The 8,541-nt window shown below is 35.5% G+C and overlaps 2 pseudogenes; both read left to right on the top strand.

Moving 5' to 3' along the window:
- The first annotated feature begins 1,211 nt into the window (after positions 1 to 1,211).
- Positions 1,212 to 2,407, top strand: LOC120167652 (annotated as a pseudogene).
- Positions 2,408 to 3,091: 684 nt separating this feature from the next.
- LOC120167689 lies at positions 3,092 to 5,884 on the top strand (annotated as a pseudogene).
- Positions 5,885 to 8,541: the final 2,657 nt, after the last annotated feature.

The following is an 8,541-nucleotide window of genomic DNA, read 5'->3' as shown; positions in this document are numbered from 1 at the left end:
GCAGTTAGAATTATGAATTGCCCACTATGAGACTCAATCCCACGACCACATTGTTCCTTGTTATAATATCATCCCTAAAAGTTATGATTGATTTTCTTAAGTTATAATATGTAATAATCTCAACATCACTTTTAATATTTATTTGTGTATAATAATTGATATATGATCTATTCATCAACTATTTCGGATTAAATATTATAATTTTTTTTTATAAAAATAAAAATAAAAATAAAAATAAACTAAAAAGTTTAATTTATTTTATTTATAAACACCATGAATTAAATGCTTATTTGATATCAAATGCTTTGTTGAACTTATCAATATCAAACCTAATACTTATTGATTAGTGTTAGGTCTTTTTCATGTTATCAATTAGCATTGTTGATATTAAATGCTTTTACAAGCATACGTCTCATAATTGAAACCCATGATGTAACATGTTAATCCATTCTCATTGAATGCAACAACACTACTACATATCTCACTTCATTAAAATAAAAAAAGGTAAGATCTTAAATAATTACCTTTACATAGTATGTGTGTTTATCATTTAATTAATAAAGTTATGAATATATATAAATTATTAAAAAATACAATAGAATTATCTATTGTTCTATTTCTCCTTTTAAAATATTATTCGAACTGTATAAATATTATTATATCGTATCTAACAAGGTGTCCATTTAACAGTTTTTTTATGCAACATCTTATTTTTGATTGATCTGTCAAATTCGATCATCGAAGATCGACAAAAACAATGTTGTGACGACCTTTCGATGTTAGTTTAAGTTTCCGATTATATTTAGTTGGTTTATTAATATTGTCATGGTTTTCTGAATTTATTATTCCAGGTACTTTTTGTTCGATTATTATTCACTGAAAAAAATTAAAACTTTCATTAATTTATTAACTAATTTATGTCAAGTCGACAAGGGATGACGTAAATGACAATAAAAAAAATAGAGTGACCAAATTGAGAATAAAAATCCTTAAATGGTCATATTATTTGATAGAGTATAGATTTACATTTGTGTAACGTCCCGGCCCTTTTCCAGCGAATACCCAGTTGCCGGTTTTTCATTTTATTTATTTATTGCATTTCCTTTTTCCTCTGTTTTCTCTCGTCTCGTTTTCTGTTCAAATAAAATATTTTGGCCATTCCTCAGATGGACTTGAAACAGCATTGGCAGTAAAGCAATATAAACCCTCCCTCTCTCTCTCTTGTTTACAACCTTTGAAGTTGTCCGAAACCCGACACCCGTTTCACTCTGGAGCATCGAGGAACCCGGTTTTCATGATTTCTGGATTATTTTGTCTTCTTTTTGGGATTTGATAGGGAGGAGGATTAGTAAAAGGGGGGGTGGAAAAAGTTTAAAGTTTTGCCTTTTATGGTTATTAGAATGAGGGACTTTCCTTCTTGTTTTGGTGAAAACGGTGTTCAAGTAGCCGATTCATCGTCTTCAGTGCAGCCAAGCTGCCCAAAACTTGGTGACTTGTGTTTATCACTGTAAACTACAAGGTCGTTCGTGCTTAATTACGGTTTCATGGACCAAGAATCTGATGGGTCAAGGCCTTGGTGTTTCGATTGATGATTCAGCCAATCAATGTTCGTGTAAAGTCGACATAAAGCCCTGGTTGTTCTCTAAGAGAAAAGGATCGAAGAATTTATATGTAGATTCTGGTAAAGTTGTTATATGTTGGGACTTGTCTAATGCTAGATTTGGTTCTGGTCCAGAACCGGTTCAAGGATTTTACCTGGCGGTTGCATTCGATAGGGAGATGGTGTTTCTCCTAGGCGATTTGAAAAAGGAAGCGTACAAGAAGATTGACATTAGATCTCCTCTGAATTCAGATGCTGTTTTCATTGCAAAGAGAGAACATGTTTTGGGAAGAAGTTTTATTGTGCCAAGGCTCAGCTTTGTGTCAAGGGACCGATTCATGATGTTGTGATCGAGTGTGATGCTGTCGATATTAAGGATCCGTACCTCGTTATCCGTGTCGATAGTAAAACGGTGATGCAGGTCAAGAGGCTCAAGTGGAAGTTCCGTGGCAACCAGACCATTTTGGTGGATGGAGTTCCGGTGGAAGTGTTCTGGGATTTGCACAACTGGCTATCGGCGATGCTACGGGCACTGCCGTTTTCATGTTTCAAACTTGCGTCTCCACCGAGAAGTTTTCGACAACCGGTCAGTCTGCACTTGATCTGTCTGCATTGACATGGTCTTGCTCTCAAAAGCTTAGAGATTACCAAGTGCAGGGTCTCGGTTTTTCATTAATACTGTATGCTTGGAAGCATGAATAGAAGTGTCATTTTTATTCACTTTTCTGCTATGATTTTTCACAGATGTGATCGAAATATAGTACAAGCAACATAGATGTTGACATCATGTGGTTCATTTGTTTTCTGTCAATCTTTGTGTTCTGGCTATTTCATGTTAACAGCATGGACCAATGCTCTGGTTGCTTTCGACACATTGACGGGTGTTCGAATTGGTATATAGTCTAATGGATTGTGGGATCTGTTAGCAATCAGTAAGATCCCGCTTGCTTCGGTGTGCAATATTTTTCCCATCTGCATTTATTTAGTTTCTTATAAGGTGAAAAAGATGTAAAAGGAAGCCAATGGAATGAGAACAAGTGGAAAGTGCCAATGTATTACAGGAACCATATTGCGTTTGAGTTCTGAATCTGTGCTCTTGATCTCATGAAGCTATTAATGTTTAGATTCACAAAGTTTCCCTGTGATAAACAGATGAAGTGTTGGAAGCTATTTCTTTGATACTTGATCTTCATGAACATTACATTAAACCACTTGTCCGCTGACAAACAAATAAATAAGAAGTTTAACTTCTCCGAGTTTCTAATCATATCAGAATTCTCCTTATCACACTCTCACTAATGCCTTCAACCTGTTTATCTTGATTATGTTTTCGTTTCCTTCGTTGGCCATGTATATTGTCGCAAACCCCCAAAATATCTAAAAGTTGAGTCTTTAACCAGACCAAACGCGTAGTTTCCTGAGACAAATAAAAGCTCATACACGGAGCGGCTTTCGGTCGCATCCAAAAAAAAAAAAAAAGAAGCAAAAAACATGGGGACTCTATCGTCTCTGTTCCCTCTCTCACTCTCTGCACTCCCAAAACCTCTCAATAACTTTGCCCCGAAAACCCATTTCTATGACCCAATTTTCTTCCTACTTCCACTTCAAAGCTTCCATCCAAGGCGGTGGCTTCGCGGGGAATCCGACCGACCCCAACAGAAAGAATACCTATTGTTGGGCGAAAACGGTTTCGTGGAAGACATGGATGGTTATCTTGACAACCTATCTCTCGAGTACGAATCAGTTTGGGACACAAAGCCTTCCTGGTCAGCCTTCACTCTCTTTAATTTTCAATTTTTTTGGCTTTTTATAAGTTGGGTTTACTTGGTTGTTGAGCAGATTACTTATGCATCTGTCAGGCTTTTGGTCTGATCGTAAGCTTCCATTTGGTTGGTAGGTGTCAACCATGGACGATTACCCTTACTGGGTTGTTGGGTGATTACCGCTAGTTGGCTAATCTTGCACTCGGTTGTGATCGCAGCTTTTGCAAACTTTGGGTTTTGCACATGGTGGTATATCTTTCTCTATTCTTATCCCAAGGTACACATTCTTGAGTTGATTCTACTTGGAATTATAGTGTTTTATTTTTTCCCCTGTTGTCATCATTTACTATTGAAGATAATCGGATAGCATCGGAAGTTATTGACAAACTGTCTTTCCAGTTTTGTTGGCCTTTATTGATGATTTTTCTTGTTTTAGTATATACTTTAGCAATAAATAACTTTTCTTTAGTAATTTTTCATCACTCAAATGAGTTACATTGATTTAGATTGAACGAAGAGAATGAATAAATGTTGGTTATTTTGAATGTGTATTATTTTTTCAGGGTAAACTACATAAACGGTTACTTAAGTTTGAGTAAGTTTTAAAAGTAACAATTTGGTCACTGTCGTTATCGATTTATCACAAATCGATCACTCGGCCATTAACAGCCATTACGTAACCTTAGATTTCCATTCTTGTTCAAGTGCCAATGTCCTCTCAGCTGCTTACTTCTGCGAACTTTCTAACTGTTGATTCAAATCAGAAGCCATCTCATCTGACCTTTTCTGTAAATCAGAAAAATGACCCCATTTCAGTAAATTTCAATTAATACTCAGTCAATTTCTGACAAAGCTCCGCATGTTCTGAACTACAGCCCCTTTCTTGTTGCTTTAGAGCTTCATAAAGAACCTCAAGTTAATTGATCTTAGCTTCAGTTAAAAATGCGTGCTACATAGCAGCTTCATACAGAACCTCAAGCTCAATGTTACTTGCTTCAAGATTACCACTATATTCCTTCAACGCTTCATGTAGAACCTTGACTCCCTAAATGTCAAATAAGAAGATTTTCTGCGATCCCTCTCTCCTCTATATAAGGAATTGGCATTATCAGCATCTTGAACCAATAGATAAGTACCTCTCTCAGATCTTCTGTTATCTCTTTAGTTGAATTAAACAGGTCCCTCAATGACTGACATTCTGTCAAACCTCTTTCCTCTACCTCGGGTTCATCATGAGGCATCTTTGACTCGAAGGCTGGAATTATTTTTGATATTCCGGGCACAGCTGGTTTACTACTGGACCGCTTTAATGCCACTGAGTGGGAATGCATCCCAAGGTTTTGTAATATTCTTTCAGCCTCCTTCAAGTGTTCCTTCAAAACTAGAAAACCAGAATAATCATCAAAGATTTCCTGCTCAAGCAGCTCAAGTGACATCCCACCCACATCATTAGGTAAGGCTTTCTCCAACACCACAGTGGATAAATCATGATCTCGCATCCAAGAGATTTGTCAGGAATGTTAATTTTCAGTAGCATTTTCATGGATCCCGCTACCCACAAGCAATTTTTTTACTTGACTCCCAGCTTCAACATTGTGGGTTTCCCTACTATCAGTTTCTGCTATCTTGGCCTTGTGCGCATCCCGACTTGCATTGAGAAAACTATTATCCTCTATTAGTTTCTCTAGGTGCACTGTTACTTCTTTTAGCTCAGCCTCAAGTTGGATGTGCTGCCCATGTTCTGTAGCTAACTGCTCTTGAAGAACAAGCAGCTCTGAATCAAGTCTCTTATTTTCATGGACAAAATATTCCTTGGCCCCCTCAAGCTTATTTCTCTCCTCTGTAACTAAAGCAAGGTTCCCATTTAAGTTGGACTTTTCAACTTGTAAAGCTGCCGGTAGATCCTTACATTCTTCCAAGTCAACGCCGGTCAAAATTGTATCACATGGTCAATTAATGTAGGTCACGTCAGCCTGACTTGATGCGCCACATCAGCATTTCATTACCTTAGTAATGGATGTTAACGGCCGAGTGATCGATTTGTTATAAATCGATAACGTCAGTGTCAAATCGTTACTTTTGAAACTTAAGTGGGGAAAAGAGAAACTTACTCAAACTTCAGTGATGTAGTTTACCCTTTGTTAATTTAATTTTTTACTATTTTCTTTATTTCAATTTGAAATTTGCAAGAACTTATGATATTATTCTAAAATTTGGTACTAATCAAGTTTTTTCCTTATGTGGCATAAGCGATTCTATATGGAATGCTTATGGGTTGTCTGGACCTTGCTAAGAACTAAGAGCTTAATCACCTTTATTTTGATTTCAGGCTTATATGGAGATGATAGCTGAGCGAAGAGAGAGGGTGATGAATGGGGTAGAAGATACATTTGGAATGAGCAAGAATCAATGATTTTGCAGACTCTCTATTTGTATGTAGAACGTAGATGTTGTATTTATGGCTTATCGAATGAAGATGTTAATTTAACATCACTCATCATCATTGCAATTTTTTTTTAGAGTGGACGTGCTTTATCAAATTTGGACATCATTTAGTTCATGACAGGTGAAAAAAAAACGTTTAATAAGAATTAAAGATAATAAAATTTCTCCATCAAAAAGAGAGCTCATAAACCAGAGAGCTGTAGGGATAATGGTGGTTATGGCCACTGATGAGTGATGAAGAAGTAAATACAGGCTTTGACAACTTTTTGCAGCTTCATGGATAAAGTGATTAAAAAAATGAATAGGTACCAAAGTGAGAAAAGTGGACAACTTTTGGGAGCCAAAACCCAAAACATAAAAGCAATATCAGCAGCTTGAAAGTCTCAATAATTTATAACAGATACTTAGAGACCACTGCTAGGTTGTAGAAGCATGAAGCAAGCATTGCCTTGTTTGAATAAAATGAAGCATCAAAGGGTTGATCTGTTGAGGTTTCCATTGTGGATTACCATTCGCTTGTGGCTAAAAGTAGGTTGGATCCAGGATCTTGTCTTTTAATGTTTGTATGCATATTTGTTTTCGGTCCTTGTTCAATGGACGTGAGTTTGGTTTTGGTGTTGCGAAGAGAACGGATTGATGAGGTGGTGCTTTATAAACATGTCCATGCTTATTCTTTAAATACATATTAAAAATTAAACTTTAACTTAAATTTAGTGATATAAAGTATTAGAGTTAAATCTGATCTAAACTCTTAATTAAAACAAATGTGAGGTGATTTAGATTGATGAAAAGAATTTATGATAATTTGGTATAATAATCACATAAAAGTAACCGTCTGTGATGGTGTCTATCCTGAAATTTTATTTGTACATACCCTATTAAATTTTTTTTATGTTGTTTACTATACGCGCTCGCACTTAAAAAAATATTTTTGAATACGCCACTTCTTTTAGCATATCATTATCATTTTAATTTTTTCACATGCCATGATTATGTTTAAAATATTAATTAATGTGATATACAAATTTTGAAGTTTTTTTTATATATATTTATATGGTGTTGGTGTTACTTATCATTAAGATGCTATAAATTTTCCTTTTCCCGGATGCCTCTATAGATTTGCGATATTGATGATTGAAAGCGCTTGCATGTTTAAAAAGTTAAGATCAGATTGTGAGAGCTTCACTTTAAGCTAGCATATCAACACCTTCAACTGTGTTAATTTCTATTCCTAGACTTCCTTTCAATTCCCATTTGAAGATACCTGTGTGGTCTCACAGTATGGTGGGGTTACATGCACAGCCACTATTATCATGAGCCCCAAAAATCCGATCCACGTTAGGCTAAAGTTTTTGAAGCAGAGAACTTGTTTGGTTATTCTAGTGAGGATTATTAAAACATTAAAGAATAGTTGACAGGACCAAAAGTTATATGGCCTTCCCTATTTTATCCAAAGACTTAGGGTTTTATTATTACTTTTTGTGGTCTAAATTGATATGGCCATTAGTTTAACATTGCGTGGGTCAACTGCATGTTTGCCGCTTGGAAAACAAGGGAAGAAGCAATATCAGGGTGCTCACGTGCCCTCTTCTGGTTCAAGAAAATAAATAAATTTACTGAAGCAGTCACCCAAAGCCAGCTATCACACTGCTTTTGATGATTACTATAATGGGTTTTCGTCCAAACCAGGGTTCAACATTTCCTTCTATGGATTTACGTGTCGTTCATTCTTGGTGCTATTGAAAATTCAACCCGACATGGTCATGCAGGAATTATTTCAACTTTAACCCTTTATTGTCAATTCCATTTCCTGATTCCAGAAAACGCCAAACAATGAGGCTAAAGAAGAAGAAAAATGAAACCCTTAAGAGATTCGTTGTGGGAATGCGCAGTCGTAGGCGTGCTTTAGATGCGGACTCCTACATTCGAGAGATTACCTCATTTTCAATTCATATTTTTTAATTAATTATCATTATTCGATCTATTAATGAACTAATCCATATTGAATTTTGTAGAAGTTACTTTTAAAGTATAATACCTTTAGCTACTTGAATTAAAAAATTACAAGATATTAGTAGTAATTTAGAAAATAACAGAAATTAAATCGAAGAGAAGTCAAAACTAGAGAAGATCAAAAAAGTAGATGATGTTTGGTCAGCAATTTGGTTCATGTAAAAGTGTATGTTCAGTCAAGTCCTTTTGGTTATAGTGGCAACTGATGTAGTACTAATTGTCTAATCCCAAACACCATTGGATAAGCCCCAACGATGGAGGTAAAATAGTATACTTATCTTCTTAATCAATCCACTAAGGTTTCAAGTTTTCCTCTTCCTTGTAAGTGACATTAGAATTTGATTGACAAGTGGTTTTACTAATTCCAAATCTGATATCAAAGTGCCCACCTCTGCAGCACCAAACCTTATCGTTTGTTTCAAATCTGATGCTGTCTGCCATCTTTTGGTATGCTTTAGGAGTGAGGCATTATATCAAAATAAACACTTTGTTTATGGTTTAACTACATGTGTCCACTATCTATATTTGTCCTCAACTCTGTTGTTTTTGGACTTGTCCATTGCTCATTTTGGGAGCCATACTAAAATACTACATAACTTTCGGCTCCCTTTGTTCTAGGAACAATTAAATGGATTTTCTCTTTCATCCATTTAATCTATTGACGACAGATATATAGTACTGCATGAATTCAAAATTTTAGAAAAAAAATTATCTTATCAT

This window comes from Hibiscus syriacus, unplaced genomic scaffold (genome assembly GCF_006381635.1).
Source record: "Hibiscus syriacus cultivar Baekdansim isolate YM2019G1 unplaced genomic scaffold, ASM638163v2 tig00111693_pilon, whole genome shotgun sequence".
Taxonomy (NCBI): Eukaryota; Viridiplantae; Streptophyta; class Magnoliopsida; order Malvales; family Malvaceae; genus Hibiscus; species Hibiscus syriacus.
The sequence above is the reverse complement of the archived record's forward strand: the minus strand, read 5'-3'. Positions and strand labels throughout refer to the sequence as shown.